This window comes from Miniopterus natalensis, chromosome 14 (assembly GCF_054644295.1).
Source record: "Miniopterus natalensis isolate mMinNat1 chromosome 14, mMinNat1.hap1, whole genome shotgun sequence".
Taxonomy (NCBI): Eukaryota; Metazoa; Chordata; class Mammalia; order Chiroptera; family Miniopteridae; genus Miniopterus; species Miniopterus natalensis.
In genome coordinates, this window is record NC_142094.1 from 6,113,801 (window position 1) to 6,127,359 (window position 13,559).

General features: G+C 43.2%; 1 protein-coding gene across 1 annotated transcript in view; it reads right to left on the minus strand.

Annotated features, from left to right (window-relative positions):
* The window catches only part of GRID1 (glutamate ionotropic receptor delta type subunit 1), a 618,720-nt gene that overhangs the window by 164,512 nt on the left and 440,649 nt on the right, over positions 1-13,559 (minus strand). The gene's annotated exons all lie outside the window — the stretch shown is intronic.

Below are 13,559 nucleotides of genomic sequence, written 5' to 3' on the forward strand. Positions count from 1 at the left end.
CCAAAGCTGCAGAATATACATTCCTCTCAAGTGCACATGGGACATTCTCAAAAACAGAGCACATTTTAGGACGCAAAACAAGTCTCTACAAGTTCAAGAAGCCGGAAATCATATCAAGCACCTCAGATCACAATGGCATGAAATTAGAAATAAACTACAGTGTAAACACTCAAAAACATTCAAACACATGGAGGCTAAATAGCATGTTATTAAACAATGAGATCAAGAAAGAATAAAAAACTTCCTGGAAACAAATGAAAATGACGCACAACAACCCCAAAATCTATGGGACACAGGGAAAGCAGTCCTAAGAGGAAGTTCATAGCACCACAGGCCTACCTCAAAAAGCAAGAAACATTTTTAGTAAACTAACACTATAACCTAGAGAATTAGAAAGCTTCCCTGTGAAGCCATCCAGACCAGGGCTCTTGTTTGCTGGGAGTTTTTTTATTACTGCTTTGATTTCATCAGCTGTTATTGGCCTATTCAGGTTTTTTGATTCTTCCTGACTCAGTTTTACGTGATCTCACTCATATGTGGAATCTAATAAACAAAATAGACTGAGGAACAAAATAGATCCAGAGACATAGGAGCATGCAACAGACTGAGGAATCTCAGTGGGAAGGCGGGGGTGGGGGAGTGGGTGGGGAAAGATTACCCAAAGAAATTATATGCATATAAGCATAACCCATGGTCACAGACAATAGTGTGGGGAAGGCCTGGGGGGTGTAGATGCAGGGTGGGGGGGATCAATGGGGGAAAAACGGGGGGACATCTGTCATACTTTCACCGATAAAGATAATTTAAAAAAGAAAAAGGAAAGAGAACAGATAGAATAAATAATAAAACTATAGACATACTATCAATAATTAGCTAAGACAGTAACGGTCTGGACACTTCAATGTAATGGCCGATATTGACAGAGTGGACAAAAATCAATAGCCTTTTAGCTATCTATGAAGTCACAATTCAAACATCAATGCCAGACAGAATGAAAACAAGTGGATGGATACTGCACAGCTCACCCAGCTCTTTGGAATGGAGCTGAAGAGTGTGCACTGCTTTGTAGAACTAAATGCTTATATTAGCGAAAGAATAAAAATATAAATCAAGTAGCTTAAATTCCCACCTTAGGTAATTAGAGAAAAAACAGCAAATTAAACCCAAAACAAACAAACGGGGGGAAAAATAAAGATAAGAGAAGCTATCATCAAATTTGGAAATGGAAAAGCAGTAGAGAAAAGCAATGAGACTATAGCTGGCTTTTGAAGAAATCAGTGAGATTGATATCTCTTACCAGACTGACCAAGAAATGGCAGAAATTACCAAAATCTGAAATGAAAATGAGACATCACCACAGACTTTAAAAATAATAAGGAAATATTATAAGTAACTACATGCTCATACAATGAACAACTTAGATGAAAACAACCAGTTCTTAGAAAGATAGGAACTATCATAATCCACTCATGAAAAGCTAGACAACTAGGATATCCCAAATATATACTAAAATATTTAATTTGTAGCTAAAAAAATCTTTCAAAAAAGAAAACTTCAGGACATGGTTTTACAGATGAACATTGAGGAGGAAATAATACCCGCTTCACAGAATCTCGCCCAGAAAACAGAAGAGGAGGGAACACTCGTGTGTGTAATACAAGGACTATTGACTGTATAAAACGAATAGTAATAACTTACAGGTTTTAAAAATATGTGTAGATTCAACAGTTATGAGAGAGAAAACAAAATATTTTTAAAATAATTTACACAAAGGCAAGAAAGCAGAGAAAAAATAATATGAAACATATGGATCAAATAGAAAACAACAGGAAACTGGTGATCAAAAGCCCAAATGAATTAGCAGCTGCTGTGAATGTAAACAGACAAAGCACCCCAACCAGTCATCCAGAACTGTCAGAGTAAACCTAAAACATCAACAATCAGAAGATGGCTAGATGGGAGGGGGCAGGGGGCTGGTGGAAAAGGGGAAGGGATCGAGAAGTACAGATGGGCAGTTATAAACTAGTCACGGGGGTGCAAACTACAGCATAGGGAATACAGTCAATAACACTGTAATAACTATGTGTGGTGCCAGGTGGGCACTTGAATTGTTGAAGGGATCACTTTGTAAATTATGTAATGTCTGACCACTATGCTGCACACTTGAAACTAATACAAAATAATAGTGAATGTCAACTGTAATTGGAATTAATAAATATTTAGTTGAAATAAAATTAACAATTACATGCTGCTTAAAGGAAACATTCTTTCAATATGAGGAATATGCTTAAAAATAAAATAATAGAAATGATAGATAATAAACATTATCCATAATAAATCAAATATGATAGCTATATTATAAAACAAAGAGATTTTAAGGCAAGAAACATTAGTACACATAACAAAAGACATTTTGTAATGATAAAAGATCAGTCCACATCAAACAGAATATCAAAATTCTAAATCTGTGGGTCCCCAGTAACACAGCTTCAAAACCTATCACTGAAAACTCACCTAAAACAAAGGAGAACGGGACAAGCCCACAGCTGCAACAGGAGACAGTAAGAAAGAACACAGTCTTTGCAAGGACCCATGCAGACCACAACAGGGCCGTCCTAAAGTAAAAGCCAACTTCCAAAGAGCAAACATCATTCAGTTCTCTGCTCATGATGGAAATAGGTTAGAAACCATTAGTTAGAAGATGACTAGAAAATCTCCTCCACTTGGAAAATAAGCAATATTCTTCTAAATAAAATCATGGGTCAAAAAGAATATTAAAAGGAAATCAAATAATGTCCGAGCTGGATAATATTGAAAGTAAATATGTCAAAATGTGTGGGGTGTAGCTAAAACAGTGCTGAGAAGGACATTCACAGCTTTAAATGGAAAGAAGGGAGAAAAAGCATCAACTATCTAACCATACCTATCAAGAAGCCATTAAAAAATAGCATCATAGTGAAATAAATTAGAAAATAAGAGATGAACATACATCAACAAAAAATTCTTAAACACAAAAAGTAATAAGTCAAAATTTTCTTTTTGCAAAGAATAAAAAGACAAAATGGAAATAACTAAAATCAAGAACATGGCCCTGGCTGGGTGGTTCAGCTGGGTACAGTGTCACCTGACACGTCAAGGTTGCAGGTTCGATCCCTGGGCAGAGCACACACAAGAAGCGACCAATGAGTACACAACTCAGCAGAGCAACAAATCTCTCTCTCTCTCTCAAGTTAATAAATTTTAAAAATCCAGAACAAAAAGGATAATATATTTTGTGCCATTATATCTGACAATTTAATGGACAGATTCCTTAAAAATAACAACTGAAAAAACTGACTCAAGAAATTATATAAGCCCTGGCTGGTGTGGCTCAGCTGGCTGGGCATCCTCCAGGACACTGAAGGGTTGCCAGTTTGCCTCCTGGTCAGGGCACATGCCTGGTGGCGGGCTTGATCCCTGGTAGGGGGTCGTGATGGATGTTTTGACCTCACATCAATGTTTCTGTCTCTCCCTCTCCCTTCCTCTCTATCTAAAATCAATAAAAACATATTTTAAAAAAGAATATAGGAGCCTCAGGCAGGATAAATTCAAAGAAATACACACACATCAAAGAAATACACACACATCAAGACACATCATAATAACATTTCTGAAAACTAAAGATAAAAAAATCTAGAAAGCATCCAGGTAGAATTTATCCAGAAGAAACTTGATTTAAATGACAGCAGATTGCTAATCTGAAACCATGGAGGTCGGTAGAAAATGGCACACTCTTCCCGTGCCAAAAGCCAAGAGCTCTCAACCACAAGCTTTGTATCTGGCAAAACTATCTTTCAGGAATGAAGAGGAAATAAGACATTTTCAGATGAAGGAGAATAAAAATAATTTGTGGCTAGCAGGCCAATCCTTGAAGATGTGCTAATGGAAGTTTATTAAACAGAAAATAAAATGATAAAAGTATTCTCAGACCACCGAAAGTAAGAATAACAGAAAGAGCAGAGATATGAGTATATATAATAGACTGTCCTCCTCATGAGTTTTATAAATCACATTTGATGATTTTAGCAGAAATTACAGCATCATCTAATACTCAAGACAATGTGAAGGAGGTAAACGGACCTGTGTGGAAGAAAGAGTTTCACATGTCATTTTAAATAGTAAAATGTTGATTCCAGTAGACTGGATAAGTCACATACGTTTATTATAATACCCAGAGCAAACACACACACACACACACACACACACACGAGTCCAGATGAAACCGAGGACATCTGAAACTGAGTCAGATCCATGGACTGTATCAGTGTCAATGTCCTGGCTGGGTTACTGTACTACAGTATTACAAGATGGTATCACTGGGAGAAACTTAACAAAAGGTATGCTGGATTTCCAGATCTCTCTGTACTATGTGTTACAACTAAATATGAATCCATATTAATCTCAAAATAAAAGTTTAACTTAAAAAATCCAGAAAATGAAGAGAAATTAGAAGGTACCGGTATTTCCAAATATTATAACATATTATAAAATAATAATAAAACAGGTATAGTATTAATGTAAAAAAAAGAAATAAAGAACAGCATCAAAAAGAAAAAAATCAGTCAATGTGATTTACCACATTAACTGAAAAAAGTGAGAATATAAATTATATAATTATCTCAATAGATGGAAAAGAGCTTTTGGCTGACTGTAATGTGCATTCTTGACAAAAACGTCAGTAATCTAGGAATTAAATGGAATTTTCTCAATATGAGAAAATAACACCTACCAAAAAATATAGTAAACATAATATGAAATTGTGCATTATAAAAAGCTATCCTCTAAGATCAAGAACAATATAAGGATGCTCACATCACTACATCAATTAAACCTGAATTAAAGACCCTAAGTAGTGCAATGGGAAAGAAAAATGAATAAAAGCATAAAAATTGGAAAGAAAAATAAAACTTATTTTTCATAGATGATGTAATTGTGTATATAGAAAATATATACAAGCTTAACATACAAAACCAATTAATTTCTATATGCACATAAAAAACAAGCAGAAAAATAAATTTGAACATATTCTACATATAATATCATCATAAGTATCACTGTCTGGGGAAAATCAAACAAAAGTTACTCAAGATCTCTGCAGGGAAAGCAACAAAACTTTCCTGAGGAATCAAAGAAGACCTAAGTAAACTGAGGTGTATACTATGTTCATGAATTAGATTACTCAATATCTGTAAGATGTGAATCCTTCCTAAATGGATCTGGAGTCCATGCAATCTCAATCAAAATCCTTTGTGGAAAATAAAATTTAATGTTAAAAAATATAAGAAAATGCAAAGGGCTAAGAACAGCTAAGTCTGTCTTCAACAAGACGAAGGAGCTAGAGGACTTCACCACCAGAAATCAAGAGCTATTAGAAGACTGTGATCATTAAGGCAGCATCCTATTGGTGCACATATAGATTAATGACAAATGCAGTGGAAAAGAATGTCCAGAAACACGCACAGTAGACACTCACCTGACTTATGAGGAAGGCATGTGGCAGAGCAGTAGGGATAAGAGTCTGGTTTTTTTTCCAGTAAGTGGTATTGGGTTGATTGGCCATCTGTATTTTTTTTTTTTAGTATCTCACCTCCAAACTCACACCATACACAGAGATCAATTCCATATGTAATGAAGATAAATACCAGATGTGACGCAAATAAATGTGAAGTGTAAAACAAGAAGCATTTAGAATAAGATATAAGATCATACCCTTATATTTTTAAGTAGGTAAACATTTTTAAACAGCACACCAAATGCAGTAAACAAAGAGAAATTTGATAAATTGGATAAATTGAACTCCACTTAAAATTAAGAATTTCTGTTCATTAAAGACCCCATTGAGAGCATTATAAAGGCAAGCCACCGAGTGGGAGAGAACATCCCCAAACCTACATTTATAAGGACACATATCTAATTTGCCTACAAATCACTAAAATAAGGCTAAAAGCCAAATAGAAAAAATGCATTAAAGACTTGAGTAGGCACCCAACAAAGGAGGTATCCAAATTACCAATAAACACATGAAAATGATCTCAGCATCATTAATCATCAGGAAATGAAATAACTGCAGTGAGAAACCAGCACCCGGGCCAGAATGGCTGCCATGTGAAGACTAAGGACCCATCAGTTCTCTCGGGGCTGGTGAAGGGGAGGGGAGCTCAGGTCTGCTGGGAGTGTGAACTGGCACAGTGCTTCAGAAAAGTACGTGGCAGGATCTGCTAATCATGCACAATCTTCTGACCTAGTAACTCACTCTCAGGTACATACCCAAAAGAAAGACATATATGTTCCCCAGAAAGATGTCTCTAAGGATGTTTATAGAAGTATTATCGGTGATAGCGAAAATATGGATACAATTTGTGTCAAAAATAGAATAAAGTGTGAAATAGTCATTAAAAATATTTTATGTCAACATGTATTAATCACATTTTTTTTCTGTATTGCTGGTGCTTTTGATATCTGATATCCAGGGCCTGACTAGCCCGTGGAGACACTGCCCCTGCCAGGGTCAGTCAATTCCAGATAGTGCCTTTTATATGCAAACTAATCAACGCAGAGCCTGAACCCCAACCATCTCCTTCCTGTAGCTCTTACATTCTGGGCTACCACTCCCCTGCCCTAATCATCCCAGGGCCAGGGTGACCTATCAGACAACCAGTGGCAGCCCCTGCACTCCCAGAGCCCCCCAAAACCATTCAAACTAGCTTACCCTGCCTCCCACATTCCTTCCTGCAAAACCACAATAAAGACTCTGGCCCACGTTGTCCCCTGTTCCCTCTGCCTCCTGCTGGTCCCAGATGCCTTCGGTGTGGCCGTGGGGTGTGGTGCACCCCTTGCACCCCTTCTCCTGGGAACTGTGAGCAGCAAACTATCTTTTCAACAGCAGGCATCTCCTGATCTGTTGGCCTCACCAGACCCAAATAATAACAAAACCTACATTTTAAAACACAATAAGAATGAGTGAACTAAACTACATACAACAGTCATAAGGAATCTCACAAACGTGTTGAGCAAAGGCAGGCGGTTTATCAGAGCACAGAGCTGTGCTCCAGACCTCGGCAGCGTTTCCACGGTGAGTGTAATGGCCAGCGCGGGCACCAGAGAGGCCTCTGGGCACTGGGGCAGCTCTGGTTCTGCATCCCCACGGTTGGCTGCAGGAATGTGATCACCTGCTGAACATTTCACTCTCTGTAATTTACTCAGGATTCAGGCGCTTTTGGGTGTGAGTGTTACACTTCAGTTTACATTAGAAAAACTACTAGGATCCAGCCACAATTATATCCAAAATAAAATAGCATTCCATAACTAGAAATAAAAATAAATTATTGAACACCTCATGTAAGTTTTAAAATTAACAATAAAACAATCACTAGGCAGCTGGGATCCTGGAAGGAAAACAATCCATTAATTAGAGTAACACACAACAAAATTGATTAAACCAATTAGACCTCGCTTTTTTTAATCAAAAAATATCTGTGAAGTCTAATGAAGAAATAAAGGGAGACAACACAAATACACAATAGTAGGAATGAAAAGAGAAATATTTTAAGAGATTTTTTTTGCATTATTTGCTAACACTATATGGAGCTTAATGATGAATTTGAAACTGTCAATGATATGCAAGATTTGCTGTAGATTACTAAAAATAACTCAAAGAAATGTAGAAACCAGAAAATAAAGTTTCCAAGATATCAAAGTAATAGCCCTAAGACCAACAACCAGCCAGATAATTTTACAAGTTAAATTCTGTCCAGTTTTCAAAGGCTCCGCCCACACAAGCGCAGAAGAATGAACAATCCCCTGTTCACACCGGGAAGGGAGGACCAGCCCAGCACGCCGAGTCGAGAGAAACTGCAGGGCAATGCTACGTATGCCTCTGGGAGAAAACCTCACTTCCACTGTAGTAATAAGCAAGCAATTATCATGATAAAAAATCGAGAGTCCAGGGTCAACTCCCAGGACAGGTCGCCCCATTTCTAAAATGGAGACACCCAGAGGGAAGCACCCCTTCCTTCCAGGTGCTGCCGCCTCTCTGCGCGCCACAGCTGGACTGGCACAGCCCTCGGGACACCGGGCTAGCTCAGCCTGCCCTGAGGACAGCCAAGTAAAAGGGGGAAGCAGGCCGGAGCCTTTGGTCTGGGCACTGAGCCTCGGAACTGGCCGACCCGGGAGCCGCGGCGCCGCAGGCCTCTCTAGGTGAGATGTAGAGTTTTTTGTATTATTTAACCCACTCGAGATGAGCATTCTGTTACTTGCAGACAAGTACATTCTAACAATGTACAAAGATGAATTAAATTTAAGCTGAGAGAAAAAAAGGAGAGAAAAGAATAACTTTTTAACCAATGAAGAACATGTAAAATTTAGGAGAGCATATGAAAAAAATGACATTCAAGTCAATGGGGAAAGAAAGGATTCTGGATAAAGGGTTGTAGGAAACATCACTGAAAAATGTGGAAGCTAGGTCAGCACATCACAGTTTATTCCACATCGATCCCAAGTTGATGGCAGATTTCACTGAAATAAAGTCAAACCAAAAAAATACTAGAGAAAGCATGTGTGAATACTGTCTATTTTGCAGATTGGGAATGACTTTCTAGGAAATACAGACACATACATTTTTAAATGTCTATAGGTGCAAATCTTTTATTAATTCAAAGGCAAACAATTTATATGTACAAAATATTTGACACAAATAACTGCTAATTTCCTTCTGAGAGTCTGTAAGGGTTGGCAACATAAATTTCATCCCTGATATAAAAGAGCAAAGGACCTGATGGATAATATACAAAATATGAAATTCAAATGACCAATGATTATATTTTTAAATATATAATCCCATAAGAAATGCAAATTTAGCAACATTCTTTTTTCACATAGCTGCCAAATTAGTAAAAATGTTCAGTATATATATTACTCAATTTTTTGAGCATAGGGTATAACAGAAACTTCCAAATACTACTGGTGGATGTGAAAATCATTAAATCTTTCTATAACTTGAAAATATGTATCAAGTACAGAAAGAGCCTTAAAAAAATATTACCCTAGGTTTGGCAATTTCAATTCTTTAAAATACATGGAAACAAATACAGGTGTAATAAAACTGTATATTCTGGGTATCGATCACAATCCTACTCTAAATAACACGGTGAAAATGCCTAACTAGTCACCGCATAAGAAGATAAAACAGTGAGCGGCTGTGGCTGAGTAACATGTTCCCACTAGAAACCACAGTGAAAAAGAACACGGAAATGAGAAAACGCCCCCAACATAGCTTTAAGTAGGAAAGTCAGGATGCCACAGGAATGGACAATAAATAGCAATTTGAAAAGTACACCCACCGCTCCCTCTACCCGCACTGTGGAGGAGGGAAAGCAGGAAAAGCCCAGGAAGGAAACGCCCGGCATCCCGGCACGCTTGCGCCCCTCCCGGAGTCACAGCTGGGTTCTTCGTGCTCACTTATCTGTGCTTTCTAAACACTCTCCCTAAATGAGCATGGCTGGCACTATCTCCAAAAATGTGGCCATAAGGGCTATTTAAAACGCGATGTTACGTAATTGTAATTGTCTCTCTTCCTGACCCCTTTATGAACTCAGGCGGAGCAGCGGGGCTGCTTTGGTTCTCAGGTCTCTTCAAAGCTGTTCTGCATGAGTTTGGGAAGGTGCCGTTCTTCCTGGGAAATAGGCTGCAAGAATGCTAACCCCGCAGGGGCTGGGGCGCGTTTCCCTCTGGGACTCGGGTGCAGTGGCGTCTCGGCAGCAGCTGAGAGAGGCCGCAGGCTGCCCTCCGAGCCCCCCCCGGCCCCTCCCGCCCTCAGTGCTGCAGCCTCTGGGCCGGCCGGCGCCCGCGCAGGTGAGGGGTCCGCCTGTGCCGAGACGCAGCTCCCGCCCCGTTGCGAGAGCCCGCCTGTCTGCCCGCTGGCTCGCTGCTTAGAACTTCTGAGCCCTGAGAACGCGAGGCACTTTGTAAGCGTGTGGCAGACCTGGGCAGGAGTGCGAGTGACGTGCGCGCTTCTGAGCCAGGGAGGGCTGGGCCCAAGGTGTGACGGCCCTGCATGAGGAGCAATTGTGACTCTCAATTACCAGCAGCACAGGGCCCTCCCCAGGGCATGGCACCAAGGGAGCACCTGCACCCACGCAAAGCCAGCTTTCATGAAGGATCAAAATCGACCGAGAAAACAGAAGCATCCTAAACTGATAAAGGAGACGGAAGCCCTCCCAGTCCCCTGGGTAATCACTGGAACCCGGAGGCTGACCCCAGGGCACTGGTGAAACATCAAGTCAGCAGGCCCCGGACCAATGGGAAGAGACTGTGGGACCATGATGCTGGCTGAGGAGTGGAGGCAGGAGGGCAGAGTGAAAGGGGGCGGAGGGGCACGGGGCATGAGGGAGTTCAGGAAGGATGTTACGAGTCCTCCACCCACCCAAGCATATGTCCTTCCAGCCCAGCCCAGCCACACACTTCTTGGTGTGACATAATCAAGTCTTTGCAGTCTTGGGGCCTTATTTACCCAGTGGAGCTGCCCCTTGGGAGATTTCTGACTGAACAAAGAGGAGGCTGGGTAGAAATGTGTAAGACCCAACAGGAGAGCATGCACCCCAGGGCAAATCCCATAGGAGCAGCACTGGACTTGGCCAAGCCTGCCCTTATGGCTGAGGGGTGATCGCCCTGGCTGGACGGCTCCAAGCAGGACATGGGATGACCAGTGCTGTGCCCAGAGTTACATAGCGGGCTAGTGGCACAGGCCTGCCAGCACCCCCTCAACATACTTCCTGGGTGAGATAACTTAATTAGCATTTGTCCAGCACCCTGCAGGGAAAGGTGATCACCCACCTCTTCCATCCTCCGAGAGGGCTGAGTAATCACCGGCTCTTGGTGCCACTTAATCTAAAACATCTGAGTGACTCAGCCTCCCTAAGATTTCCCTCTGGAATAGTTACTTTGAGAAAACATCCATTTGCTCTCTAATTTAAATGAGCATTCTTGGTTTAAATCTTAAAGAAACTACTTGGTTTGGGGTTTTGTGTCTGCATCAGTTTGGCTGCTGTAGCTATTTTTAAATTAACATAAGTATGTAGATAGATGATAGACAGACAGATAGATAGACTGACAGCCACAGACAGGTGATAAATAAAGATTAGGATACACACGTCATCTCTGCAGGGACACCGACACGGTCCCTCCCGTGACAGCACCCAGCAGTCAGTGCAGCTGGCTCCTCTCCTAGCTCTGGGCAGGACCACAGGAGATGCAGTTGAGGGGGCTCCTCAGGGTGGCCCCTCCTTAGATGGACTGATCTTTGCACTGCCTTTGAGCGCCCCAGGACCCTGACCTACCCTCAGATCTGCTGCCCACCCCAACTTTACTTTTATGCCACTCCGATTTCCCAGCCCTATGCCTCACAGCCCCACCTCCCACCAAGAAGCCCACCCAGTCTTTAAATGATGACCTACAGCCACACTCACTCCGCCAGGCCCTCTGGCCCGTCCTGAAACCTCCCAGACCTGTTCAGGCACGCGGGTCTGAATGACAAGCATTTGCTGTGGTAAACCCATTCCTGCTTTCCGGTTAACTCTCTAACAGCGATAAGCTGCCAGGCGGGCAGATAACAACTGGGATGTGCACTTATTAAGGGCAGATTTTAAAATGACAAAAGAATACGTTTTAAAATAAAGCCCACTTGAAAATCAGCTTCTCTCCAACTCAATTACATTCAGGCTTCCTGCTCAGCAGCTCCTTAGGCTGCGACGCCAGCTCCCATTGGCTGCAGGGGCGGGAGTGTTGCCATGGCAACGCAGGAGCGCAGGAGCCCAGGACCTGGGCAGTGAGGGTGCTGCCCCGCTCTCTCAGGCCCAGTGGCCAGCGTGGCCGTCCCTGCCCACGATGAGGCAGACCCCCCCCCAGCCAATATTCCCACCCACTGCGGGACCGTGCTGAGCGCGGAGCTGAAAGACGGGTGGGTGGCAAAGGAGGGAGCACACAGAGCCTGACTGTCATTAACTCGGGGAACACTGAGGGATGAAGGCAAGGCCCGTGGCATACGTGAGTGGTCACTTCTGTGGGAGCTACACTGGACGGGTGACTGAAGGGCTCCCGGTCCTGGTTTCCCCTTACAGGAGGGATTCCCAACCAAGTCGGTTTCTACTGTGGTCACAAATGTCCCAGACCAGTGCTGACCACCCGTCCCCAGCCCTCCACCAAGCCTCACAGCTTTGGGTTCCCGGACATCCCTGACACCCTACGCATTACAGTCATACCCTGGCCCACCAGGGTGTCACACTGTAGCCTTCCACCCCAAACAAGCCTTGAGCTCCAAATGTCAATGAACCATGTGTCACCATTGCATCTCAACAAATTGCTGGACCTTCTGTTATGTTTCCAGCCAACCCACGACACTCACCTCCTGTCACAAGACGGACTAAGTCCCTCCTCACACATGGACCCTCAGCTTCCCCGGAAACAGCCTCCTCCCATGCCGTGACGGGTGACGGCTGCCTCGTGCTCACAGCGCTCACACCCTGCAGGACTCCACACACATGTCCTCCCGCCTGGTCCTCAAGAAGCATAGCCCAAGAATGCCTTCACCTAGATTCTCAGCACCCCAACATCATTAACCCTTTCCACCCCTCCACTGTCCCCAGCCAGCGGCAGATGCCAGCTGGAGGGCACTCTGCCCAGGCTTTACCTCGCCCAGCTGAGAGCTCACCACGCCTCTTGTCCCCTGGCACTGCCCTTAGTGGAGACAACCTTCCCTCAAGTGCATAGAAATTAGTGTGATTGTGTGTGACTGTGTGCGGCTGTGCATGTGTGTGTGTATGACTGTGTGGCTGTGTGTGTGTGTGTGTGACTGTGTGTGTGACTATGTGTGTGATGGTGTACTGTGTGTGGCTGTGTGTTGCTGTGTGTGTGGCTGTGTGTGTGGCTGTGAGTGACTGTATGGCCACATGTGTGTAACTGTGTGTGTGTGATTGTGTGTGCATGTGTATGACTGTGTGCGTGAATCTGTGTGTGGCTATGTGTGTGTGACTATGTATGACTGTGTGTGACTGTGTGTGGCTGTGTGTGTGACTGTGTGGCTGTATGGGCCTGTGCCCCAGTGCACACCTGCCCCCCACGGCTTACTGCTATCCTGACTGACTAGCCTCCTTTACATCATGAGGGAGATTCCAACCATGGGTAAGGGCCAGCCGCGATCCTCAATCCTGAAAATCCCCACACGAGAAGAAAAGGGTCACTGGAAACCCCAAGCCTGCCACTTGCATGAGCACCAAGTAAAACAGCTGAACCCCTGAGTAATGAAGCCCATGTGCCCCTGCCTCTCCCTGCAGCGGGCTCCAGCACACTCACTCCTCACCCTCCTCCACCGCCCTTGGCCGCCCCTGGCCCTGTCCACGCCCAAACGTGGAGAACACTCTGGCTGTACCTCCGTCTCCTGCCTTAGCCACAGTCATGCCTGCCCTGCTGTTGGGCTGATCTCAGCCGCCCTGGAAAACGTGTTGCCCCTTCCAGGCTGGCCCAGGGCT